This window comes from Staurois parvus, unplaced genomic scaffold, assembly GCF_062004578.1.
Source record: "Staurois parvus isolate SC_StPar_1 unplaced genomic scaffold, SC_StPar_1.0 ptg000637l, whole genome shotgun sequence".
Lineage (NCBI taxonomy): Eukaryota > Metazoa > Chordata > Amphibia > Anura > Ranidae > Staurois > Staurois parvus.
The window spans coordinates 685,441-703,532 of NW_028318433.1; positions in this window are offsets into that span (position 1 = coordinate 685,441).

Below are 18,092 nucleotides of genomic sequence, written 5' to 3' on the forward strand. Positions count from 1 at the left end.
AATGCATGAATTTGATTGGTTGATATTAAAGGTTGGTCATTAATAATCTGCCTAGAGACTACAGATTTATATATATGCTGATATTTCCGCAATAAAGTTGAAGTGTCTTGCAACAAGCTGTGGCGTGGTGTGCAATTCATTTCCCGATATATCGTAAGTTATCGCTCAGGTGTAACCGGTGGGGGCCCCCATTGAGAGGAAAAACTCAACACCAACCCTTTGTACTGGTGTCAGAAGAGTGGGATAATCACCAAGGTGAGTGAGAATCTTTTTTTTTTTTTTTTTAAGAAAAAGAGATGCTTTTCTTGCCGAGGTCATTATTTCTGAACTTAAGAGGGAGATTGGGGGGTGGAGTTTAGGAGCGAGAGAAAGGGACTCTCGGCTCGGGACATAGAATACCTGTATACACCTGACACAGCACTTATTGTTCTTTGTTGTATTGCTGTATTGTCTTACTAATCTGCTGCTGCCGCTGCTGTTGTTATGGGGAATTCCTTAGGTAAGGAGGAAATACTTCGCCATGTGCCGCCGCTAAAAGCATTAAAGTTGATTCAATTGATGAAGAAAAATAGAGACAAAAAGCAGAAAGGGAAAATGCAGTTGTTCCCATAAATGAGACTTGAAAATAATTTGTTACTAGAGTTTCTTCTTTTGGTTACTATTATGTTAATCCACGGGTGGATAATTTAGTAAGCTGGTTAGAAGGATTGGGAGGAGCGAGTTTTCCCCGGGAAGGAGGGAATGACACAATGTGTATGGATATGATGAATGGTATGTGTCTGCATGAGCAACCACAGGTGGATGTTTGGGGAAAGGGAGACCCAGCTTGGGACAAGGATTATGTGTTTGAGGGAGGTAAGAATTGGTTGACATATGCACCAGGATATAGAACCTTAATTGCAGCAAATATTCCTGTGCCACCACCACCCTACAAACATAAAGAGGTTAATTCAGTTCCACCAACTTCCCCACAGATAGCCCCATTATATCCATCACTTCCCCACAGATAGCCCCGTTATATCCATCACTTCCCCACAGATAGCCCCGTTATATCCAGCACTTCCCCACAGATAGCCCCGTTATATCCAGCACTTCCCCACAGATAGCCCCGTTATATCCATCACTTCCCCACAGATAGCCCCGTTATATCCAGCACTTCCCCACAGATAGCCCCGTTATATCCATCACTTCCCCACAGATAGCCCCGTTATATCCAGCACTTCCCCACAGATAGGCCCGTTATATCCAGCACTTCCCCACAGATAGCCCCGTTATATCAAGCACTTCCCCACAGATAGCCCCGTTATATCCAGCACTTCCCCACAGATAGCCCCGTTATATCCAGCACTTCCCCACAGATAGCCCCGTTATATCCAGCACTTCCCCACAGATAGCCCCGTTATATCCAGCACTTCCCCACACTGATAAAACAGAGGATGATGAAGACATCATCATGTCAGCAGTCCGAGTTAGAAGACAACGTAGAGCAAATGGGAGAGAGGCAGAAAGTTCACATGATAAAGGTAAAACAGAGGAAGAGGAGGAAAAGAAAAAGAAAGTTGAAAGAAAGGAAAAGAAAGTAGTGGAGGTAAGTGATAGGGTTATGAGGTCGAGTGATGAGCCAAAGGAAGAGAAGGGAAGAGGATTGGGGCCGGTAGAAGAGGAAGAGAAAGTGAGATCAGCTTACCCATTTATGACCGTTGGGGGATGAGCTGATTTTAAAGGCATTAGATGCAAAGGAATTAAATGCTATAGTACAAGGATGCCCCAATCCCAGGAAGTCTCCAGGGGGAGCAGTATCCTGGTTAAAAAGAATGTGTGTAGGAAGAAATTATACGATGGAAGATTGCAAGGTAATTGTAGAAAAGATATTGGGAGATATTACAGATGAATTTGAATGGGATAATTGTCCAATATTTAACAATGAGGATAATACTGAGTTGGGACATAGGGCGTGGTCCACAAAGCAGGGTGTGGATAAATATCCCCTGTGATCTAGGGAGCAGAGGGATGCAGCGTGGGAGGAAGTTAAACCGGAATTGGTAAGGCTTTACAAGCAGAGGAAATCATTTGCTCCAATTGTAGCATGTAGACAAAAAATTACTGAAACTGCCACAGATTTTATTAGAAGGTTTAAAAAGGTATGGCTGGAAGGAGGGATGGATGCAAGTGATGGGAAAAGTGAATCTATTTTTATCCAATCATGGATGAATGGAGCCCTGCCCCATGTTAGTTTAGCGATTAGACAGCTGTATGGTGCTTGGCATAAGAAGTATGGGACCCCCCTGGAGATTTCCTCGAGTAACACCGAATCAATAGGAATAGAGGGAAAAGAAACACCCACTAGCAGTACATCTCCCCTCCCCGTACAGGCAAAGGATGGACAGGTCTGGTATCATAGATTTCATGTGCTCCCACATTGCCCAGTATCCCTGTTAGGCCAAGATTTGTTAGCTGCTCTTAAAGCTGTGATGTCTATCACAGAAGAAGGCAAGCAACTGGACACACCTTTTTTATTTTGCCCAGCTATAGAGCGTGATTTAAGTACACTTCCTGAAAAGTTATGGGCTAAAAATACTACAGATGCTGGATTTATTGATTGCACACCATACAAAGCCACCCTGAAAATAAAAAACCCAATGGTGAGTGGAGATTAGTACAGGATCTAAGGGCAATTAATGCCAATTGTACCTGTAGTCCCAGACATACCAACTAGAGATGAGCGAAGTATTCAAAAATTCGATTCGACTGATTCGGCAAATTCGTGGAAAAAATTTGATTCGAGCCGAATATATTCGCTGCGAATTTAACTTATAAAAGGGTGTTTCTAGGCTTCAGAGAGCCTTTATATTAGTGCAGAACACTGTACCTTTAATTTAAATGCCCTTGGAGTCTGCTGGGGAAGAGAAATAATACTGTCAGTCAGTATGACATGCAGATGAGTGCCGTCGATCTTAGAATCACCGCACACTTCACTCATTTGGGCAGTCACGGGGCCAAAACCAGAGTTTGGAGCCACAGTGTGGTGGTGGAGGCAGCAGCAATGGGAGGCCATACAGCACCCTATGACAAAATGGAACCCAGCAGCAGTGTGAGGAGACCTGAAAGTGGCACATGGCAGAGTGTGGTGATGGAGACAGCAGCAATGGGAGGCCGTACAGGGACCCACGCTGCTGGTGGGGCTGCCACTGCTCCTACAACCCCACCCCTCCCCTGCTGCCATGGCAGAGGAACGCGAGCGCACAGGGCCCACAGTGTCTGAGGATGGACGTTGGCGCAGAAAGGCAGAGACCAACTGACTACATAGGTGGTTTTTATAGTACGTTATTTTGGCCTCCCTCTCAGCAGGTGTGAAAAAGGCCACCATTTTTGAACGGTAACGAGGGTCCAACAAGGTGGACAGCCAAAAGTCATCCCTCTGTCTGATGGTTATTATTCGGCTGTCGCTACGCAAGCAAGCGAGCATGCTATGGGCCATTTGTGCCAAGGAATGCGAGGGACTCCCTGCCTCCATCTCCACAGCATACTGCCACGGTGCGTCTGGGTCCTCTGTCTCCTCCTCCTCCTCCTCTACCAGATGCTCCTGCTCCTCCACTCCTGTCCGCTGAGTGGAAAAACCACCCATTTCACTCAATAATTCCTGAGCACCAATGTCCTCCTCTTCTTCCTGTCCTGCCCCCACAGGGGTCATGTGGCGTTGAGATCTGTGCGCCACGTCTACCGCACCCTGACCAGCCATTGTTAACAGCATTTGTTCCAGGACGTGCAACAGAGGAATGACGTCGTTCATTCCATAGTCCTGCCGACTCACGAATAGCGTGGCCTCCTCAAAGGGCCTGAGCAAGCGGCAGGTGTCACGCATGAGCTGCCAATGGCTGACATCGAAGTTACACAGGGGAGTACCTTTATCCGCTTGTAACATCAGGAAATCGGTGATGGCCTTTCGCTGTTCGTAAAGGCGGTCTAACATATGTAGGGTTGAATTCCACCTTGTTGCAACGTCACAGCATGAGGAGTCTGTACAGGGGCCCATGGCAGATTAGGGGCCTGGCCGCAGCAATGTGAGGCCCCTAATCTGCCAGCACCCTTGCACAAAATGGAACCCAGCGGCAGTGTGAGGACACCTGAAAGTGGCACATGGCAGAGTGTGGCGATGGAGACAGCAGCAATGGGAGGTGGTACAGGGACCCATGACACACTGTGGACCTGGCAGCAGCGTGAGGAGGCGGTACAGGGGCCCATGGCAGATTAGGGGCCTGGCCGCAGCAATGTGAGGCCCGTAATCTGCCAGCATCCTATGACAAAATGGAACCCAGCAGCAGTGTGAGGACACCTGAAAGTGGCACATGGCATGACACACTGTGGACCTGGCAGCAGCATGAGGAGGCGGTACAGGGGCCCATGGCAGATTAGGGGCCTGGCCGCAGCAATGTGAGGCCCGTAATCTGCCAGCATCCTATGACAAAATGGAATCCAGCAGGAGTGTGAGGAGACCTGAAAGTGGCACATGGCAGAGTGTGGCGATGGAGAAAGCAGCAATGGGAGGCCGTACAGGGACCCATGACACACTGTGGACCTGGCAGCAGCGTGAGGAGGCGGTACAGGGGCCCATGGCACATTAGGGGCCTGGCCGCAGCAATGTGAGGCCCGTAATCTGCCAGCATCCAATGACAAAATGGAACCCAGCAGCAGTGTGAGGACACCTGAAAGTGGCACATGGCATGACACACTGTGGACCTGGCAGCAGCATGAGGAGGCGGTACAGGGGCCCATGGCAGATTAGGGGCCTGGCCGCAGCAATGGGAGACGCCCGTAATCTGCCAGCATCCTATGACAAAATGGAACCCAGCAGCAGTGTGAGGACACCTGAAAGTGGCTCATGGCAGAGTGTGGCGATGGAGACAGCAGCAATGGGAGGCCGTACAGGGACCCATGACACACTGTAGACCTGGCAGCAGCGTGAGGAGGCGGTACAGGGGCCCATGGCAGATTAGGGGCCTGGCCGCAGCAATGGGAGACGCCCGTAATCTGCCAGCATCCTATGACAAAATGGAACCCAGCAGCAGTGTGAGGACACCTGAAAGTGGCACATGGCATGACACACTGTGGACCTGGCAGCAGCATAAGGAGGCGGTACGGGGGCCCATGGCAGATTAGGGGCCTGGCAGCAGCTATGGGAGACGCCCGTAATCTGCCAGCAACCTATGACGAAATGGAACCCAGAAGCAGTGTGAGGAGACCTGAAAGTGGCACATGGCAGAGTGTGGCGATGGAGACAGCAGCAATGGGAGGCGGTACAGGGACCCATGACACACTGTGGACCTGGCAGCAGCATGAGGAGGCGGTACGGGGGACCATGGCAGATTAGGGGCCTGGCAGCAGCTATGGGAGGCCCGTAATCTGCCAGCACTCTATGACAAAATGGAACACAGCAGCAGTGTGAGGAGACCTGAAAGTGGCACATGGCATGACACACTGTGGACCTGGCAGCAGCGTGCGGAGGCGGTACGTTGGCCCATGGCAGATTAGGGGCCTGGCAGCAGCTATGGGAGGCCCGTAATCTGCCAGCATCCTATGACAAAATGGAACCCAGCAGCAGTGTGAGGACACCTGAAAGTGGCACATGGCAGAGTGTGGCGATGGATACAGCAGCAATGGGAGGCCGTACAGGGACCCATGAGACACTGTGAACCTGGCAGCAGCGTGAGGAGGCGGTACAGGGGCCCATGGCAGATTAGGGGCCTGGCCGCAGCAATGTGAGGCACGTAATCTGCCAGCACCCTATGACAAAATGGAACCCAGCAGCAGTGTGAGGACACCTGAAAGTGGCACATGGCATGACACACTGTGGACCTGGCAGCAGCATGAGGAGACGGTACAGGGGCCCATGGCAGATTAGGGGCCTGGCCGCAGCAATGTGAGGCCCGTAATCTGCCAGCATCCTCTGACAAAATGGAATCCAGCAGGAGTGTGAGGACACCTGAAAGTGGCACATGGCAGAGTGTGGCGATGGAGACAGCAGCAATGGGAGGCCGTACAGGGACCCATGACACACTGTGGACCTGACAGCAGCGTGAGGAGGTGGTACAGGGGCCCATGGCACATTAGGGGCCTGGCCGCAGCAATGTGAGGCCCGTAATCTGACAGGAACCTATGTTAAAATGGAACCCAGCAGCAGTGTGAGGACACCTGAAAGTGGCACATGGCATGACACACTGTGGACCTGGCAGCAGCATGAGGAGGCGGTACAGGGGCCCATGGAAGATTAGGGGCCTGGCCGCAGCAATGGGAGACGCCCGTAATCTGCCAGCATCCTATGACAAAATGGAACCCAGCAGCAGTGTGAGGACACCTGAAAGTGGCTCATGGCAGAGTGTGGCGATGGAGACAGCAGCAATGGGAGGCCGTACAGGGACCCATGACACACTGTGGACCTGGCAGCAGCGTGAGGAGGCGGTACAGGGGCCCATGGCAGATTAGGGGCCTGGCAGCAGCTATGGGAGACGCCCGTAATCTGCCAGCAACCTATGACAAAATGGAACCCAGAAGCAGTGTGAGGAGACCTGAAAGTGGCACATGGCAGAGTGTGGCGATGGAGACAGCAGCAATGGGAGGCGGTACAGGGACCCATGACACACTGTGGACCTGGCAGCAGCATGAGGAGGCGGTACGGGGGACCATGGCAGATTAGGGGCCTGGCAGCAGCTATGGGAGGCCCGTAATCTGCCAGCACTCTATGACAAAATGGAACACAGCAGCAGTGTGAGGAGACCTGAAAGTGGCACATGGCATGACACACTGTGGACCTGGCAGCAGCGTGCGGAGGCGGTACGTTGGCCCATGGCAGATTAGGGGCCTGGCAGCAGCTATGGGAGGCCCGTAATCTGCCAGCATCCTATGACAAAATGGAACCCAGCAGCAGTGTGAGGACACCTGAAAGTGGCACATGGCAGAGTGTGGCGATGGATACAGCACAAATGGGAGGCCGTACAGGGACCCATGAGACACTGTGAACCTGGCAGCAGCGTGAGGAGGCGGTACAGGGGCCCATGGCAGATTAGGGGCCTGGCCGCAGCAATGTGAGGCACGTAATCTGCCAGCATCCTATGACAAAATGGAACCCAGCAGCAGTGTGAGGACACCTGAAAGTGGCACATGGCATGACACACTGTGGACCTGGCAGCAGCATGAGGAGACGGTACAGGGGCCCATGGCAGATTAGGGGCCTGGCCGCAGCAATGTGAGGCCCGTAATCTGCCAGCATCCTCTGACAAAATGGAATCCAGCAGGAGTGTGAGGACACCTGAAAGTGGCACATGGCAGAGTGTGGCGATGGAGACAGCAGCAATGGGAGGCCGTACAGGGACCCATGACACACTGTGGACCTGACAGCAGCGTGAGGAGGTGGTACAGGGGCCCATGGCACATTAGGGGCCTGGCCGCAGCAATGTGAGGCCCGTAATCTGACAGGAACCTATGTTAAAATGGAACCCAGCAGCAGTGTGAGGACACCTGAAAGTGGCACATGGCATGACACACTGTGGACCTGGCAGCAGCATGAGGAGGCGGTACAGGGGCCCATGGCAGATTAGGGGCCTGGCCGCAGCAATGGGAGACGCCCGTAATCTGCCAGCATCCTATGACAAAATGGAACCCAGCAGCAGTGTGAGGACACCTGAAAGTGGCTCATGGCAGAGTGTGGCGATGGAGACAGCAGCAATGGGAGGCCGTACAGGGACCCATGACACACTGTGGACCTGGCAGCAGCGTGAGGAGGCGGTACAGGGGCCCATGGCAGATTAGGGGCCTGGCAGCAGCTATGGGAGACGCCCGTAATCTGCCAGCAACCTATGACAAAATGGAACCCAGAAGCAGTGTGAGGAGACCTGAAAGTGGCACATGGCAGAGTGTGACGATGGAGACAGCAGCAATGGGAGGCGGTACAGGGACCCATGACACACTGTGGACCTGGCAGCAGCATGAGGAGGCGGTACGGGGGCCCATGGCAGATTAGGGGCCTGGCAGCAGCTATGGGAGGACCGTAATCTGCCAGCACTCTATGACAAAATGGAACACAGCAGCAGTGTGAGGAGACCTGAAAGTGGCACATGGCATGACACACTGTGGACCTGGCAGCAGCGTGCGGAGGCGGTACGGGGGCCCATGGCAGATTAGGGGCCTGGCAGCAGCTATGGGAGGCCCGTAATCTGCCAGCATCCTATGACAAAATGGAACCCAGCAGCAGTGTGAGGAGACCTGAAAGTGGCACATGGCATGACACACTGTGGACCTGGCAGCAGCGTGAGGAGGCGGTACAGGGGCCCATGGCAGATTAGTTGCCTGGCAGCAGCTATGGGAGATGCCCGTAATCTGCCAGCAACCTATGACAAAATGGAACCCAGCAGGAGTGTGAGGAGACCTGAAAGTGGCACATGGCAGAGTGTGGCGATGGAGACAGCAGCAATGGGAGGCGGTACAGGGACCCATGACACACTGTGGACCTGGCAGCAGCGTGAGGAGGCGGTACAGGGGCCCATGGCAGATTAGGGGCCTGGCAGCAGCTATGGGAGGCCTGTAATCTGCCAGCATCCTATGACAAAATGGAACCCAGCAGGAGTGTGAGGAGACCTGAAAGTGGCACATGGCAGAGTGTGGCGATGGAGACAGCAGCAATGGGAGGCGGTACAGGGACCCATGACACACTGTGGACCTGGCAGCAGCGTGAGGAGGCGGTACAGGGGCCCATGGCAGATTAGGGGCCTGGCAGCAGCTATGGGAGACGCCCGTAATCTGCCAGCAACCTATGACAAAATGGAACCCAGCAGGAGTGTGAGGAGACCTGAAAGTGGCACATGGCAGAGTGTGGCGATGGAGAAAGCAGCAATGGGAGGCCGTACAGGGACCCATGACACACTGTGGACCTGGCAGCAGCGTGAGGAGGCGGTACAGGGGCCCATGGCAGATTAAGGGCCTGGCAGCAGCTATGGGAGACGCCCGTAATCTGCCAGCATCCTATGACAAAATGGAACCCAGCAGGAGTGTGAGGACACCTGAAAGTGGCACATGGCAGAGTGTGGCGATGGAGACAGCAGCAATGGGAGGCGGTACAGGGACCCATGACACACTGTGGACCTGGCAGCAGCATGAGGAGGCGGTACGGGGGCCCATGGCAGATTAGGGGCCTGGCAGCAGCTATGGGAGGCCCGTAATCTGCCAGCACTCTATGACAAAATGGAACACAGCAGCAGTGTGAGGAGACCTGAAAGTGGCACATGGCATGACACACTGTGGACCTGGCAGCAGCGTGCGGAGGCGGTACGGGGGCCCATGGCAGATTAGGGGCCTGGCAGCAGCTATGGGAGGCCTGTAATCTGCCAGCAACCTATGACAAAATGGAACCCAGCAGGAGTGTGAGGAGATCTGAAAGTGGCACATGGCAGAGTGTGGCGATGGAGACAGCAGCAATGGGAGGCGGTACAGGGACCCATGAGACACTGTGGACCTTGCAGCAGCGTGAGGAGGCGGTGCAGGGGCCCATGGCAGATTAGGGGCCTGGCAGCAGCTATGGGAGGCCTGTAATCTGCCAGCATCCTATGACAAAATGGAACCCAGCAGGAGTGTGAGGAGACCTGAAAGTGGCACATGGCAGAGTGTGGCGTTGGAGACAGCAGCAATGGGAGGCCGTACAGGGACCCATGAGACACTGTGGACCTTGCAGCAGCATGAGGAGGCGGTACAGGGGCCCATGGCAGATTAGGGGCCTGGCAGCAGCTATGGGAGACGCCCGTAATCTGCCAGCATCCTATGACAGAATGGAACCCAGCAGGAGTGTGAGGAGACCTGAAAGTGGCACATGGCAGAGTGTGGCGATGGAGACAGCAGCAATGGGAGGCCTGATTCATTTTCACAAACGTGAGTCTCTCCACACTTTGGGTGGACAGTCGTGTCCTCCGCGGAGTTACAATACCTCCTGCCGCACTAAACACGCGCTCCGATGCCACGCTACTGGCCGGGCATGACAGCCTTTCAAGGGCAAATTCAGCTAGTTGGGGCCAAAGGTCAAGTTTCGTTGCCCAGTAGTCAAGGGGATTGTCTACCTCGGTTGGCAGGGTGCTGTCCAAGTAGGCCCAAGCCTGTTGTTTGAGCTCCTGCTCCAGGTCCACCTGATGCTGCTGCTGCTGCTGCTGCTGCTGCTGCTGCTGCGGCTGGTTAGTAGTTTCCTCACTGTGCTGGTGAAGAAAGCTACTCATCATCGACTGCAGACTGAGGCAGCCGCTGCTGGTGGAGCTGCCACTGCTCATACCACCCCACCCCTCCCCTGCTGCCATGGCAGTGGAATGCGAGCGCACAGGGCCCACAGTGTCTGAGGATGGACGTTGGCGCACAAAGGCAGAGACCAACTGACTACATAGGTGGTTTTTATAGTACGTTATTTTGGCCTCCCTCTCAGCAGGTGTGAAAAAGGCCACCATTTTGGAACGGTAGCGAGGGTCCAACAAGGTGGACAGCCAAAAGTCATCCCTCTGTCTGATGGTTATTATTCGGCTGTCGCTACGCAAGCAAGCGAGCATGCTATGGGCCATTTGTGCCAAGGAATGCGAGGGACTCCCTGCCTCCATCTCCACAGCATACTGCCACGGTGCGTCTGGGTCCTCTGTCTCCTCCTCCTCCTCCTCTACCAGATGCTCCTGCTCCTCCACTCCTGTCCGCTGAGTGGAAAAACCACCCATTTCACTCAATAATTCCTGAGCACAAATGTCCTCCTCTACCTCCTCCTCTTCTTCCTGTCCTGCCCCCACAGGGGTCATGTGGCGTTGAGATCTGTGCGCCACGTCTACCGCACCCTGACCAGCCATTGTTAACAGCATTTGTTCCAGGACGTGCAACAGAGGAATGACGTCGTTCATCCCATAGTCCTGCCGACTCACGAATAGCGTGGCCTCCTCAAAGGGCCTGAGCAAGCGGCAGGTGTCACGCATGAGCTGCCAATGGCTGACATCGAAGTTACACAGGGGAGTACCTTTATCCGCTTGTAACATCAGGAAATCGGTGATGGCCTTTTGCTGCTCGTAAAGGCGGTCTAACATGTGTAGGGTTGAATTCCACCTTGTTGCAATGTCGCAGATCAGGCGATGCTGTGGAATTCCGTTCTGCCGCTGCAGCTCAAGGAGGGTGTGCTTTGCGGTGTAGGAATGGCTGAAATGCATGCAAAGTTTACGTGACATTTTAAGGATGTCTTGCAGTGGGATGGTGGATTTTAGGAACCGCTTGACAACCAGAATGAACACGTGAGCCATGCATGGCGCATGGCACAACCTTCCTTGACGCAGAGCAGACACCATGTTCTTTCCGTTGTCGGTCAACATGGTTCCGATTTTCAGTTTGCGCGGAGACAGCCATCTGTCGATTTCTCTGTTCATTACACTCAGAAGTTCCTCCCCTGTGTGACTACGTTCGCCAAGGCATACCAGGTGCAGCACAGCGTGACACCGTTGCGCCCTGCACATGTGATATGCCGGTCGGGTAATGGGACCTGGCACGGGGGTGGCGGCTGAGGACACGGCGGAAGAAGAGGTGGTAGAGGCGGACATGTTTGCTGGACCAAGGACGTGCAAACGTGGAGGCAAAAGCGTCGTGACCTGTCCAAGTTGCTGGTGCGGCTGTGCCGGCACTACGTTCACCCAGTGTGCCGTAAATGACATGTACTGTCCCTGACCATAGTTACAGCTCCACACGTCGGCGCTACCGTGCACTTTGGCAGAGACTGACATGCTCAAAGACTGGCCCACCATCTCTTCTACATGTGAATGCAGGGCTGGCACTGCCTTTTTGGCGAAGAAATGCCGGCTTGGCACTCTCCACCGCGGCGCGGCACAAGCCATCATTTCTCGGAAAGGTGCTGAGTAGACCAATTGGAAAGGGAGGGACTGCAGCACCAGCAACTTGGACAGGAGGACGTTCAGCTTTTGCACCGTCGGGTGCGTGCTCGCAAACTGTTGTCTCTTGGAAACGGATTCCAAAAAAGACTGCTGACGGAATCCGTGAAGAGGAGTAGCAGGAGAAGGAGCATCTGAACGAGCGGAACAACTCCCCTCAGCAGAGGTGTTGGAGCCTTGACTGGCTGATAGAGGGCGATTGACGTCAGGTGACGGAGCAAGTAACGGAGCGGGTGATGGAGCGGGGGCTGGGGCAGGCAGAACCGTTGTATCTTTATCACGCTTTTCCCAGGCCACCAAATGGCGACGCTGCATATGCTGACGCAACACTGTAGTCCCAACATGGGCACCCTGGCCACGCTTGACTTTCTGGCCACATAGTCGACGTACGGCTATGTTTACTTCCTCGGGCGGCTTGACGAAAAATTGCCACACCGCCGAGTAGGAAACTTTGCCCCCGCTACTCCTCACTGGCTGACTGCTACTTCCTCCGTGCACACCGGCACCACTACTGGCCGTGGTGGTAGGCTGCAGTGGAGCTGGTGCTCTATTCCGTGGCCGTTTGCCTCCACTGACACTGCTGCGACCCTGCTGCCTCCTGGGCAACCCACCGACTGTTTTGCTCGCTGCCAAGCTGGCACCCTCTTCTCCTGATGATGCGGAAGAAATTGCCTGATGACGATGAGGCTGCCAAGTGCGATCAACCTCCTCATCATCAAGTAGGGTCTCCGCCTCACTACTAGCCCCCTCGGCTGCGGCTGGGTCAGGAGACAGACCTGTCTCTAGACCGGCTACCGAGCCACTCTCCTCGCCACTACTTCTTCGCCTGGCTGCTGAAGAGGCGGATGTCTCCCCCCGTTCCTGACCGCCCTCTGTTAGCTCTTCCTCACTGTACAGTGGGGCTGAGCCCACAGCATGCGATACTTCGCTTGGTGAGGGAACAGCAAAGGACAGGGGCAGGTAGAGGACACGTGATTTCAGTGGGCTTGCTCCCGGGCCATGCCAACTAACGGTTGTGTCTGGTGTACACACCGACCGTTGGCTGTAGGTGTCAGAGGTGACCTGGGAAGAGGAAGACGACCGAGCCAACCAATCGATGACGGCAGGGTTGTCGGTGGAGACACGACCGCTGGATGACACCGGGAGCACTGGCCTCTGGCTGCGAATAGTGCTGCCTCGACCCCTTCCTCTGCTGCAACGTCTGCTCGCTCCTAAAACATTGCCTCCTCTGCCACTCCTCTGCGTGTTGTCTGACATACTCTTTAATTCAACGATTATGTGTCCCTGAGTAACAATTCTGTGTCCCTCAATAACAATTCTGTGTCTGTCCCTGAGTAACATTTCTGTGTCCCTGAGTAACACTTCTGTGTCCCTCAGTAACACTTTTGTGTCCCTCAGTAACAATTCTGTGTCCCTCAGTAACAATTCTGTGTCCCTGAGTAACAATTCTGTGTCCCTCAGTAACAATTCTGTGTCCCTCAGTAACAATTCTGTGTCTGTCCCTGAGTAACAATTCTGTGTCTGTCCCTGAGTAATAATTCTGTGTCCCTCAGTAACAATTCTGTGTCCCTCAGTAACTATTCTGTGTCTGTCCCTGAGTAACAGTTCTGTGTCCCTGAGTAACAATTCTGTGTCCCTGAGTAACAGTTCTGTGTCCCTCAGTAACAATTCTGTGTCTGTCCCTGAGTAACAATTCTGTGTCTGTCACTCAGTAACAATTCTGTGTCCCTCAGTAACAATTCTGTGTCCCTCAGTAACAATTCTGTGTCTGTCCCTGAGTAACAGTTCTGTGTCCCTGAGTAACAGTTCTGTGTCCCTGAGTAACAGTTCTGTGTCCCTGAGTACCAATTCTGTGTCTGTCCCTCAGTAACAATTCTGTGTCTCTCAGTAACAATTCTGTGTCCCTGAGTAACAATTCTGTGTCCCTGAGTAACAATTCTGTGTCCCTGAGTAACAATTATGTGTCCCTGAGTAACAATTCTGTGTCCCTCAGTAATTCTGTGTCCCTGAGTAACAATTCAGTGTCCCTCAGTAACAATTATGTGTCCCTCAGTAACAATTCTGTGTCCCTCAGTAACAATTCTGTGTCCCTGAGTAACAATTCTGTGTCTGTCCCTGAGTAACAATTCTGTGTCCCTGAGTAACAATTCTGTGTCCCTCAGTAACAATTCTGTGTCCCTCAGTAACAATTCTGTGTCCCTGAGTAACAATTCTGTGTCCCTTAGTAACAATTCTGTGTCTGTCCCCGAGTAACAATTCTGTGTCCCTGAGTAACAATTCTGTGTCCCTGAGTAACAATTCTGTGTCCCTCAGTAATTCTGTGTCCCTGAGTAACAATTCTATGTCCCTGAGTAACAATTCTGTGTCCCTGAGTAACAATTCTGTGTCCCTCAGTAACAATTCTGTGTCCCTCAGTAACAATTCTGTGTCCCTCAGTAACAATTCTGTGTCTGTCCCTGAGTAACAGTTCTGTGTCCCTGAGTAACAGTTCTGTGTCCCTGAGTAACAGTTCTGTGTCCCTCAGTAACAATTCTGTGTCCCTCAGTAACAATTCTGTGTCCCTCAGTAACAATTCTGTGTCTGTCCCTGAGTAACAGTTCTGTGTCCCTGAGTAACAGTTCTGTGCCCCTCAGTAACAATTCTTGTCTGTCCCTGAGTAACAATTCTGTGTCTGTCACTGAGTAACAATTCTGTGTCCCTGAGTAACAATTCTGTGTCCCTCAGTAACAATTCTGTGTCTGTCCCTGAGTAACAGTTCTGTGTCCCTGAGTAACAGTTCTGTGCCCCTCAGTAACAATTCTTGTCTGTCCCTGAGTAACAATTCTGTGTCTGTCACTGAGTAACAATTCTGTGTCCCTGAGTAACAATTCTGTGTCCCTGAGTAACAATTCTGTGTCCCTCAGTAATTCTGTGTCTCTGAGTAACAATTCTGTGTCCCTCAGTAACAATTCTGTGTCCCTCAGTTACAATTCTGTGTCTGTCCCTGAGTAACAGTTCTGTGTCCCTGAGTAACAGTTCTGTGTCCCTGAGTAACAGTTCTGTGTCCCTCAGTAACAATTCTGTGTCCCTCAGTAACATTTCTGTGTCCCTCAGTAACAATTCTGTGTCTGTCCCTGAGTAACAATTCTGTGTCCCTCAGTAACAATTCTGTGTCTGTCCCTGAGTAACAGTTCTGTGTCCCTGAGTAACAGTTCTGTGTCCCTGAGTAACAGTTCTGTGTCCCTCAGTAACAATTCTGTGTCCCTCAGTAACAATTCTGTGTCTGTCCCTGAGTAACAATTCTGTGTCTGTCTCTGAGTAACAATTCTGTGTCCCTCAGTAACAATTCTGTGTCCCGCAGTAACAAATCTGTGTCTGTCTCTGAGTAACAGTTCTGTGTCCCTGAGTAACAGTTCTGTGTCCCTCAGTAACAATTCTGTGTCCCTCAGTAACAATTCTGTGTCCCTCAGTAACAATTCTGTGTCCCTCAGTAACAATTCTGTGTCTGTCCCTGAGTAACAGTTCTGTGTCCCTCAGTAACAGTTCTGTGTCCCTGAGTAACAGTTCTGTGTCCCTCAGTAACAATTCTGTGTCCCTCAGTAACAATTCTGTGTCCCTCAGTAACAATTCTGTCTGTCCCTGAGTAACAATTCTGTGTCTGTCCCTGAGTAACAATTCTGTGTCCCTCAGTAACATTTCTGTGTCCCTCAGTAACAATTCTGTCTGTCCCTGAGTTACAATTCTGTGTCTGTCCCTGAGTAACAATTCTGTGTCCCTCAGTAACAATTCTGTGTCCCTCAGTAACAATTCTGTGTCTGTCCCTGAGTAACAATTCTGTGTCTGTCCCTGAGTAACGTTTCTGTGGCCCTAAGTAACGTTTCTGTGGCCCTAAGTAACGTTTCTGTGGCCCTAAGTAACGATTCTGTGGCCCTAAATAACGTTTCTGTGGCCCTAAGTAACGTTTCTGTGGCCCTAAGTAACGTTTCTGTGGCCCTAAGTAACGATTCTGTGGCCCTAAGTAAAGTTTCTGTGGCCCTAAGTAACGTTTCTGTGGCCCTAAGTAACGGTTCTGTGGCCCTAAGTAACGTTTCTGTGGCCCTAAGTAACGTTTCTGTGGCCCTAAGTAACGTTTCTGTGGCCCTAAGTAACGTTTCTCTGTCCCTAAGTAACGTTTCTGTGGCCCTAAGTAACGTTTCTGTGTCCCTAAGTAACGTTTCTGTGGCCCTAACTCTGTCCCTAATACAGAGCGGTCTGCCTCTCTTGAATGACTGGAGGCAAATGGAGAATTCTAAAATGGCCGCCATTTATAGCTCGACCATTACACAGTGCTGGCTGGCTGGCTGCTGATTGGCTAATGCGATCACATGTCATGAATGAATGCATTATGGGTCAGCGCGCCTTGTCTGCGCGCCTTCCCAGACATCCCCGCTCCGTCGCCGCACATGTCGCCGCCATTTTAGGAAAAATTTCGATTCGCGCATCCGAAGTATGCTAGTTTTCGGATTCGGCGCAAATCAAAATTTTTCTATTATTCGAAACGAATTCCACTTCGCCTACTTCGATTCGCTCATCTCTAATACCAACCTTGGTGAATGTCACACCAACCAACGCCACACATTTTACAGTAATTGATCTATTAAATGCATTTTTAGTGCCCCAGTTGACAAGGAGACACAGGCATTATGTGGGTTTTGTTTTTTGGAAGAGAGGCTAACCTGGACCCGTCATCTGCAAGGCTATGTAGATTCACCGGTAACATATACCATGGCCAGTAGATCCATGCTTAATGACTGGGAACCCCCTCCATGGTTCAGTACTCATCCTGGACATGGATGACTTACTCCTTAGTTCTGTAAATGCAGAGACATCCAGGGCTGATTCACTGTCATTGTTACAGTTTCTGGCTGATCAGGGATGAAAGGTTTCCAAGAAAAAGATCCAGGTTGTAGTACCACAAGTAGAATACCTAAGATTTGTATTGTCTGAGAGTCAGAGGGGGCTGAGCCCACGGAGAGTGGCAGCAATATGTCAACAACCAAAACCAAAAACTAAGGTTCAAATGCAATCCTTCCTGGGCATGGTAAGCTATTGCAGACAGTAGATTCCTGATTGTTCCTATTATGACAATGTACTATGTGAGGTGACACTAAAGGATCAGCCAGACTGTGTCAATTGGACACCACCATTGGTGCAGGCATTTGAGTATCTGAAATCAGCACTTGCTTTGCCTCCTGCATTAGGGTTACCAGATTAAATGGTTACATTTGTATTGTCAATCTGCATGTAAAACCGTGGCGGCAGTACTAGCTGAGGAGCACGGAGGTGCCATGAGGCCGGTAGCATATTTATCAAAAATAATGCCCATCCCGGTCCAGGGCATGCCGGGGAGTCTCCAAGTTTTGTCTGTGTGCCTTGGCAGTAGAAATGGCATCTACCATAGTTTTGGGGCACCCTTTGATTCTACACACATCCCATCATGTCCTACATGGACTAAAAAATATTAACACTCAGCACATGTCAGCACAACGTTTGGCAGGGTGTGAGGTAATGTTAACATCCACAACTAACCTCTCAGTGAAATGCAGCCCTTCCACATCAGGACCATCATTGTTGTTGGTTTTTTTTGATCTCCACAAATCCAAACCCTCACCTTACTGCGAGGAACATAATTGTATAGATGTTATTCAAGCAGACACTTCTCCAAGGCCAGCCATGCAGGAAACCCCGATTTGTGGGGCTCCTATTGTCTTTGTGGATGGATCATGCACACGTCCTAGTGACACCACGTATGTCACAGGATATGCTGTTGTGGAACCACCAAATATCATTGAGACTGGATCCATCCCGTACCCCAGTGCACAAGCCGCTGAGCTTGTGGCTCTCACAAGAGCATGTACTTTATATCAAGGACAAGATGTCAACATCTATACTGACTCCAAATATGCTTTTGGGGTGGTACATGATTTTGGATGAATCTGGCAACGCCGCAGTTTTACTACCGCAGATGGCAAGTCAATATCCCATCATTCACTGATTCAGGACTTGTTGGCTGCACTCCAACTTCCAAGATGGATAGCAGTTATGAAGGTCCAAGGCCATACTAATGCTATAGACCCAATTGCAGAGGGAAATGCTATGGCAGATGCAGCTGGAAAAGCTGCAGGGCAATTGCATGAT